We start from the raw sequence: 9,778 nt of genomic DNA on the forward strand, positions 1-9,778 counted from the left end.
AAGTCTGACTGACAGTGGGTCCAGTGGGTCCCTGAACATATCCTGTGGTTATCTCCCTAGTACCAGAACGTATAATTGGGATAGATATACTTAGGAATTGGCAGAATCACCACATTGGTTCCCTGACCTGTGGAGTGAGGGCTATTATGGTTGGAAAGGCCAAATGGAAACCACTGGAATTTCCTCTACCAGGGAAAATAGTGAACCAAATCCAGTATCACATCCCTGGAGGGATTGAAGAAATTAGTGCTACCATCAAGGATTTGAAAGATGCAGGGGTGGTGATTCCCACCACATCTCCCTTTAACTCTCCTATTTGGCCTGTGCAGAAGACAGATAGGTCATGGAGAATGACAGTTGACTATCAAAAACTTAATCAAATAGTGACTCCAATTGCAGCTGCCATAAGAGATGTGGTTTCCTTACTTGAGCAGCTTAATACGTCTCCTGGTACCTGGTATACAGCTATTGATTTGGCAAATGCTTTCTTCTCAATACTGGTTTGTAAGGACCATGAGAAACAATTTGCTTTCAGCTAGCAAGGCCAACAGTATACCTTTACTGTCCTGCCTCAAGGGTATATTAACTCTCCAGCATTGTGCCATAACTTGGTTCGAAGGGATCTTGATTGCCTGACTCTTCCACAAAATATCACACTTGTCCACTAAATTGATGATGTTATGCTGATTGGATCCAGTGAGCAGGAGGTAGCAGGCAGTCTGGACTTGTTGGTTAAGCATGTGCACATGAGAGGATGGGAAATAAATCCAACCAAAATTCAAGGGCCTTCTACCTCAGTGAAAGTTCTAGGAGTTCAGTGGTGTGGAGCATGCAGAGACATTCCTTCTAAGGTGAAGAATAAGTTGTAGCACTTGGCCCCTCCCTCCACAAGAAAGAAGCACAACGCTTGGTGGGCCTGTTTGGATTCTGGAGGCAGCACGTTCCTCATCTGGGTGTATTACTACGACCCATATATCAAGTGACTCGGAAGGCAGAAACCTTTGAGTGGGGCCTGGAACAGGAAAGGGTCCTTTAACAGGTCCAGGCTGCTGTAGAAGCTGCTCTGCTCCTTGGGTCATATGATCCAGCAGACCTGATGGTGCTTGAGGTATCAGTGGCAGATAAAGATGTTGTTTGGAGTCTCTGGCAGGCCCCCATGGGAGAATCACAGTGGAGGCCATTGGGATTTTGGAGTAAGGCTTTGCCTTCATCTGCAGACAACTATTCTCCCATTGAGAGACAGCTCTTAGCCTGCTATTGGGCCTTAGTGGAAACTGAACGTATGACAATGGGCCACCAAGTCACCATGCAACCAGAGCTGCCCATCATGAGCTGGGTGTTATCTGATACCCCAAGCCATAAAGTAGGCCATGCACAGCAACAATCCATTATCAAATGGAAGTGGTATATATGTGATTGGGCTTGAGCAGGCCCGGAGGGCACAAGAAAGTTACATGAAGAAGTTGCCTGAATGCCTATGGTTCCTACTGCTGTTATGATGCCTCCTGTTCTCAAGCATGCACCAAAAGCCATTTATAGATTCAATGCAATGCCAATCAAAATCCCCATGACATTCTTCACAGAATTGGAAGAAACCATCCTAAGATTCATATGGAAGCACAAAAGACATTGGATAACCAAAGCAACACTTGAGCACCAAAAGCAATTCGGGGTGATTACCATACCAGATTTTAAACGGTATTACAGAGCTATAGTTATAAAAACAACATGGTACTGACACAAAAATAGACCCATAGATCAATGGAACAAAATTAAAGACCCAAATATGAGTACATGCAATTTCAGCCAACTGATATTTGACAAAGGAGTCAAGAACATCCACTGGAGGAAAGACAGCATGTTTAGCAAATGGTGCTGGCAAAACTGGATCTCTACCTGTAGAAGAATGAACCTAAACCCCTACCTTTCAGCTTGCTCAGAAGTCAGCTCCAAATGGATTAAAGAACTCAATGTGAAGCCTGAAACTCAGAAACTGTTGAACGAAAGCATTGGCAATAACCTACAAGACATATGTGTAGGAAAGGATTTTTTAAACTGGATATCAACTGCTCAGGAAACAAGGTCAAGGATCAATAAATGGGACCTCATTAAACTAAAAAGCTTCTGTACATCAAAAGAAGCAACCAAGGAAGTGAAGTGAATACCCACATAATGGGAGAAAATCTTCACCAGCAACACATCTGACAGAGATTTAACATCGAGGATATATACCAAACTCAAAAACCAAAGAATCAAGAAATGAAGTAACCCAATTGAAAAATGGGCTAAGGAGCTGAACAGAGAGTTCTCATAAAGAAGAAATAAAGATGGCTAAGAAGCATCTCAAAAGGTGTTCAACATCATTAGTAATTAGGGAAATGCAAATTAAAACCACTTTAGGATTTCATCTTATCCCAGTCAGACTGGCTAAGATCAAGAGAACAAATGATACCAAATGTTTCAGAGGATGTGGGCAAAGGGGAACAGTCATCCACTGCTGGTGGGGCTGTAAACGTGTTCAACCCCTATGGAAAGCAGTGTGGAGAACTCTTATAAAACTACAAATGAACCTACCATTTGACCCAGGTATACCACTCCTTGGCCTATACCCAAAGAACTCATGCTGTTGCAGAGACACTTGTACATCCATGTTTGTTGTTGCTCTTTTCACAATAGGTAAGAGATGGAAGCAACCTAAGTGACCCTCAATTGACGAGTAGATAATGAAAATGTGCTTTATTTATACGATGGAGTTTTACTCAGCAATAAAGAAAGATGAAATCATGAAAAAACTGTAATACTAAGTGAAGTAACGCAGAATCACAAAAACAAATTACGTATCTTCTCCCTCATATGTGGATCCTAGCACCAAATCCTTATGAGTATGTATCCAGACATAACTACAGGAACCTGGATAATGAAAAGGAACCAGCAAGGTAAAGAAAAAGAAAGGATCTGAAATAGAAGAACAGTAGGAAATGCGTTAATAAGGGAGATCTGGATAAAAACGGGGTTATTTTAAGGCAGGGGGGAGTGAGGGTTATACAAGGAACCTTGGGGATAAAGGGAAAGAAGGAGCTCAAGAGAAGTGGGACCATAGGAGAAGAGTATTATTAATGGAAAAGTGGGAAAAATGGGGGCACTTTAAATGGGGAAACCATGGTGGAAGTGTTAGACAATGTGAGAGATAAATAATGCCTAGCTAGTTAAAAAAAAAAAAACAGAGGGAACCAATTAATCGAAAATCCTACTGACTAATTATAGACACAACTAGCTCAAGGAATATAATATATGTCTAGGCAATGTTTATCTGAGAATGTTTGGTCTTTATCTATATAGCTTTATCTATATAGCACATTGTAATTAAAAGTACCAGACTGGTGGAACTAACCTTCTTGGATTTTTAACAGACATATTTTGAGGCCTATACTATTTTGGTCAGAGGGACATGAAGGACAGTTTTTGTTCCTTGCCTTCCTAGGATGACTAAGTTCCAGGGGACTATGAGAATCTCTTAAAATGTTCTGTGACTGTGGTCAGTCACAGGTCCTCTTGATCAAAGAGGCCATAGAGACCCCACCAAATGGACTTGAACTAGTGTCCAGTCTATAAAGAGGAGGGTCAACTTAGAGGAAACATTCCCTCCATGTTATCAAGTGAAGCCAGCCAGGGTTAAGCAGGACTTTTGACTTAGCTTCACATAGATAGAACTGGTAAAAAAAAAAAGGAGCCAGTGACTCCTTCCAATCCCATGTGACCCCTGAGGTACAGATCCTCAAATAGCCATAAGAGTAAAAATAAATTGGTTTATCTGGGCCAAGTGTATGTTCTTAAATACCCAAAAGGAAAGTATAGCCAAAGATTAAAGTGTTCAATATAATTATTGCTTTTAAATAAATAACTTATTGAGAATTTCATACATGAGTATAAGGTGTTTTGATCAAATCCATGCCCACTCCCTTCCCTCCAACTCCTCCCATATCTTTCCATTGCTTTTTTTCTGATAACTTCATGTAGTATTTCTTCTGCTTTTCCTTCTTCCTTTTTTTTAAAAAATTATTTACTCAATAACCACATACTTAGAAGAAGCATTTCACTACATCAGCATTGACATATTCAATAATAATTTTCTGAGCTAGGATGCATCTCTTACAAAATTGGCTGTACATTTAAAATTAGAAGAAGCATTTCATTACAACAGCATTGACCTATTCAATAACAATTTCCATAGCTAAGATTCATCTCTTTCAAAATTGGCTGTAAATTTTTAGGTTTACAGTTGAATTATTACAGTTATACAATATTGTACTCATTATAAACCATATAAGACATAAAATGAAATGAGGTTTTAACCTTTAAAAAAGATCTCCATTTCATTATTAAAATACAGAGTTTCATGCGGAAGACTTCATTTTTAATGTAATTGACATTAAGATGTTTTCAAATGCATTTTTAATCTCTATATATCAGATTATTATTAGTCACAGTCGGTTACTTTTGAGCTCCTTGGCATCTGAGCATGGATATAAAGTCATCAGGTAGATTTCAATGATAATGCTTTTCACATCTACTAATTTTATGGGGCTTTTTTGGCTGCTCTAACATTCCCCTCCTCTGAAGAGGTAATCCTAAAATCTTTTAAGGATTAGGTAAAAGTTCTCAAATACTTTGACATTTTTGGCCTTTGGAACAGAATATATTGCTAAGAGGACCGAGGGCATTTTGACTTTCAGCCAAAAAACTGGCTACTTTTCTTTGGTGTCTTTTTACCCTAACAGCCTCATCAATTCCTACTTCCTATTCTTATCATATCATTACCCTAGTTACCAATAGGGAATCGGGATGCAGACTGCTCTGGCTTCCATGCTGAGCAGGGACGCAGGGTGAAGCAATTGGAGTACACTTTCAGTGGGTCTATCTAAAAGATTCCCAAATTGCATAACTCTTATCTCTAGGGGGAAAAGAAAGTCCTTGAATCCTGAATAGGAGATGTGAAGGAGAAATAAAGGCAAGAGTAATTAGCATTACAAGTTCTAGACAGGGAACTAGAAAAAAGTCAGAACAGGACAATTTTCAAATGTTCATATGAGAGTCCATTGGAATTTCTTGACAAGGGCTTCCAAAAGACAGCCAGTGTTCTTTACTGCGGAGCCATCTCTCCAGCCCCTGATTTTCGTAGATTGATTTTATAACCTGCCACTATACTGAAAATGTTGATCAGTTCTAGGAGTTTTCTGGTGAAACTTTTGGGGTCTCTTAGGTATAGTATCATATCACCTGCAAAAAGTGATAATTTGACCTCTTCTTTTTATATTCATACTCCTTCAATTTCCTTCTCCTGCCTTATTGCTCTAGCAAGAATTTCAAGCACTATGTTGAAAAGGAGTTAAGATAATGGACATCCTTGTCTGATTCCTGATTTAATTGAAAAGATTTCAGGTTTTCTCCATTTAGAATGATATTGGCTGTGGGACTGTTGTATTATATGGCTTTAATTATGTTAAGGTGTGTTCCCTCCACTCCAATTTCCTCTAGGACTTTGAACATAAATGCATGCTGAATTTTGTCAAAAGCCTTTTTTTCAACCTTTGAGATGACAAAGTGGTTTTTATCTTTAAGTCCATTTATATGAGTAATGACGATTATTGACTTGCATATATTGAAACATCCCTGCATCCCTGGAATAAAGCCTACTTGATCATGGTGAATGATCTTTTTGATGTTCATCTGTGTGCTTTTTGCAAGTATTTTGTTGAGAATTTTTGCATGTATATTCATTAAGCAACCTTTGAGATGACAAAGTGGTTTTTATCTTTAAGTCCATTTATATGAGTAATGACGATTATTGACTTGCATATATTGAAACATCCCTGCATCCCTGGAATAAAGCCTACTTGATCATGGTGAATGATCTTTTTGATGTTCATCTGTGTGCTTTTTGCAAGTATTTTGTTGAGAATTTTTGCATGTATATTCATTAAGGATATGGGTCTATAGTGTTCTTTGTTGGTTGTGTCTTTACCCGCTTTGGGTAGTAGAGTGATTCTGACTTCATAGAAGGAATGTGGGAGTTCTCACTCTACTTCTATCATTTTGAATAATTTTAGTAGTATTGGCTGGAGGTCTTCTTTAAATGTTTGGTAGAATTCTGCTTTAAATCCAATTGGGCCTGGACTTTTTTTAGTTGGGAGGGTTCGTATTACTGTTTCAATTTCCTTATATGTTATGGGTCTGTTTAAACTGTTGATCTCTTCTTGGTTTAAATTTCATGGTTACCATGATTTTAGATATCCACCCATTTCTTTTAGATTTTCAAATTTAGTAGTGTATAGAGTTTTAAATTATTCCCTTATAATAGTCTGAATCTTTTAGGTGTCTGTTGTGATGTTTCCTCTTTCATCTCTGATTTTGTTGATTTGGATTTACTCTTTATTTCTTTTTGTTAACTGGGCTAATGGTCTGTCTATCTTGTTTAGCCGTTCAAAGTACCAGTTCTTAGATTCATTGATTCTTTGTATTGTTTTCTTTGTTTCCATTTCATTACTTCCTGCTGTGATTTTTATTTCTTCTCTTCTGTTGGGTTTGGGTTTCATTTGTTCTTGCCTTTCCAGCATCTTGAGTTGCAGTGTTAGGTCACTTATTTAGGCTTTTTCTCATTTTTTAATGTAGGCACTTAGAGCTATTAACTTCCCTCTTAGGACTGGTTTTTTAGGACTTGTGTTGTATTGTTCTCTTTGTTGAATTCCAGGCATTCTTTTAGTTCTTTCTTAAGGCTACATAACAAGCAACAATGCCAGACAGGCGATACCTTCTTTTGAGTTGTTGGACAGGGTGGCCAAAGGGATTCCCAGATAGTAACCCAGCATAGAACTGGGAAATTGAACAGCAGACCCCAATCTTATCCAAAGGAATATTGACAACTGATTGCTACTAGATGAGGAACAGCTGACCTTCTTAAAACAAAGACCTCTAGATAAGCTGTAGATTCACCAGAAGGGCAAGCAGTGGGGAATGGCTGGGGGTGCTGACAACACAGCAGACAGTAGCAGGGATATCAGAGTATAAGGGCTCTAGTAGGGGGAGGGAGGCTATGGGAGGGTGCTACCTGGGAAGTGGGTTTATAAATAAATTTAAAAAAATCTTCAAAGTATAAAAATTTGCTCCTTAATAATTAGTAGATGTGAAAAACATTACCATTGAAATCTACCTGATGACTTTACGTCCATGCTCAAATGCCAAGGAGCTCAAAAAGTAACTGACTGTGACTAGTAACAATCAGATATATAGAGATTAGAAATGTATGTGCATCTTAGTGTCATTGTATTAAAAATGATTTTTTCTTTATGAAACTGTGTATTTTAATAATGAAATGGAGACCTTTTTTAAAGTTTAAAACCTCACTTAATTTTATGTCTTATACGGTTTATATGGAGTACAATATTGTATAACTGCATTAATTCAACTGTAAATCTAAAAATTTATAGCCAATTTTGAAAGAGACTTATCTTAGCTCTGGAAATTGTTATTGAATATGTCAATGCTGTTGTAATGGAATGCCTCTTCTAATTATGTGGTTATTAAATAAATAATTAAAAAAAGAAACAATGAACCTGAAACAAACAAAACAAGATTCTGATGCATTTCTGCATTAAGTTGAGTTAGGAGATAGAATACGCAATTTGGAGAGAATTTTGGGGCTCCTTTTGAATTGGGAGCTTCTGGGTCATGTAAGAGTAAATCATCTTTAAATCTCATCTGCTATGATCTGATCATGCTTCCCCCAAATCCATATGCTGAAATTTAACAATATTTGTGGCAGTATTATGTGGTAGGACCCTTAGGTGATAATTAAGACATGAGCACTTATCAATTGGATTAATGACCTTGTATGAGAAGTGAGAGGCAAGTCATCTCCTTTTGTCTTAGGACGTGATAGCACAGTTAGAAGACACTGGATCTGCTGCTGCTTCAGTCTTGGATTGTAGATCATGAAAAAATGCAGTGATTACTCATTTATTTACTTATTTATTTTGTGCATGTATATGTGTGTAGTGAGTGTGCATTTGTGTGTACGCATGTTGCATGTGGGTGCACATGCACGTGTGTGTTTATAAAGGACAGAGGTTGACATTGCAGGGTCTGCTCTATTACTCTCGAACTTTTTATGTTTGTTTGTTTTTCAGACAGGGTCTCTCACTGATCCCAGAGCTCACTGATTGGCTAAACTAGCTGGCTAATACACTCTGGGGATCTACTTGCCCCCACCTCACCCCAGTGCTAGGGTTAAGGATGCATGCCACTGTTCCTGGCTTTTACATGGGTGCTGGGGATCTGAACTAAGGTCCTTATTCTTGTATGGTAGGCATGCACTGACTGAGCCATTTCCCAAGATTTTTGTTCTTTATAAATACCCAGTTGAAGAAGGTATTTTATTATAGAGGCAGGAACAAACTAGTATGGTTTCCAAAATTCCATTTTTCAGCACCAGATTCCATGGTCCTAAGGTAGATATAAAACCAAATAAAAGCGAATTATGATAGATCAATGTACTTTTCAAATTTATTTAGCAGACCTCAGACATTTTTGTTTATAAAGGGAAAACTTGTAGCCATTGCTTTTCTTTGGAAATGTGGATCTGGATTATTATAATCTAAAATTGTATTTTATCTATTAAGAGGATGCTAAAATATTTTGCTCTACAATGATAACAATTAGATACCAAAATGAGTTGATAAAATACATATTTTCAAAGTAGGTGTCCACAATTAATAGAGATTAAAGACCTAAGAGAGTTGACAGTGCAGAGTGAGAATCACCTTTTCCTATAAGGAGCCAGGGAGAAAATATTTTAGGTTGTGCAGCCCAGGTGGTCTCTGTTGCAGTTACTCAACTCTGTGCAGCTGAAGAAACAATTTGAAAAATAAATTCAGGGAAAAGACTTGCTTTGGCCTGTAGGCTATAGTTTGCCAATGACTGTCATCAAAGAAGTAAGAGTTTATAAAGAGGTTCTTTAAAAGATATTATTATTGGAGATGGAGAGATGGCTTGGAGGTTAAGAACACTAGCTGCTCTTACAGAGGACCTGGTTCAGTTCCCAGCATCCACATGGAAGCCAACAAAAGTTCATAACTCCAATTCCAGGGGACCCGATGGATGCTTTCTTCTGGCATCCACGAGTATTTCATGCATGTAGTGCACTTGCATACATGCAGGCAAAATACTCATATACATAAAAACAAAAATAAATAAATGAATTTAAAAATGTTATTAAGCTGGATGTGGTAGCACACACCTTTAATCCCAACACTTGGGAGGCAGAGGCAGGCAGATCTCCAAGAGTTCAAGGCCAGCCTGGTCTACATAGTATTTTTTTAAAAAAAAAAAAAAAAAAAAAAAAAAAAAAAAAAAAAAATCTAAAAACAATTATTATTGCAGAGCAAGGGATTGAACCTAGGGCCTTGTAAATGTCAGATAAGTGATTTATCACTGTGCTATGTCCCCAGCCCCCATATCACTTATTTTAGTGATGGGGATTGAACCAAGAGCCTCAAGCATGCTAAGTGGGAACTGTAGACTGAGCTGCACCCCCAATCCCATATGAACGAGGTTCTTTTGGAGAATGTTCCTCAGCCCACAAAGGAACCTAGGCAGAGGACACATTCAGGAGGCCTCTTTAGAGAGCTTGACTATGCCACCTTGAATTTCCCAGGCATGTGGTTATTCATGATAACAAGACTGGTAATCTCCTGCACTTCCTCCCAATGGTGAAACAAGCACC

The sequence above is a fragment of the Nannospalax galili genome, unplaced genomic scaffold (genome assembly GCF_000622305.1).
Source record: "Nannospalax galili isolate Female #2095 unplaced genomic scaffold, S.galili_v1.0 scaffold85, whole genome shotgun sequence".
NCBI lineage: Eukaryota > Metazoa > Chordata > Mammalia > Rodentia > Spalacidae > Nannospalax > Nannospalax galili.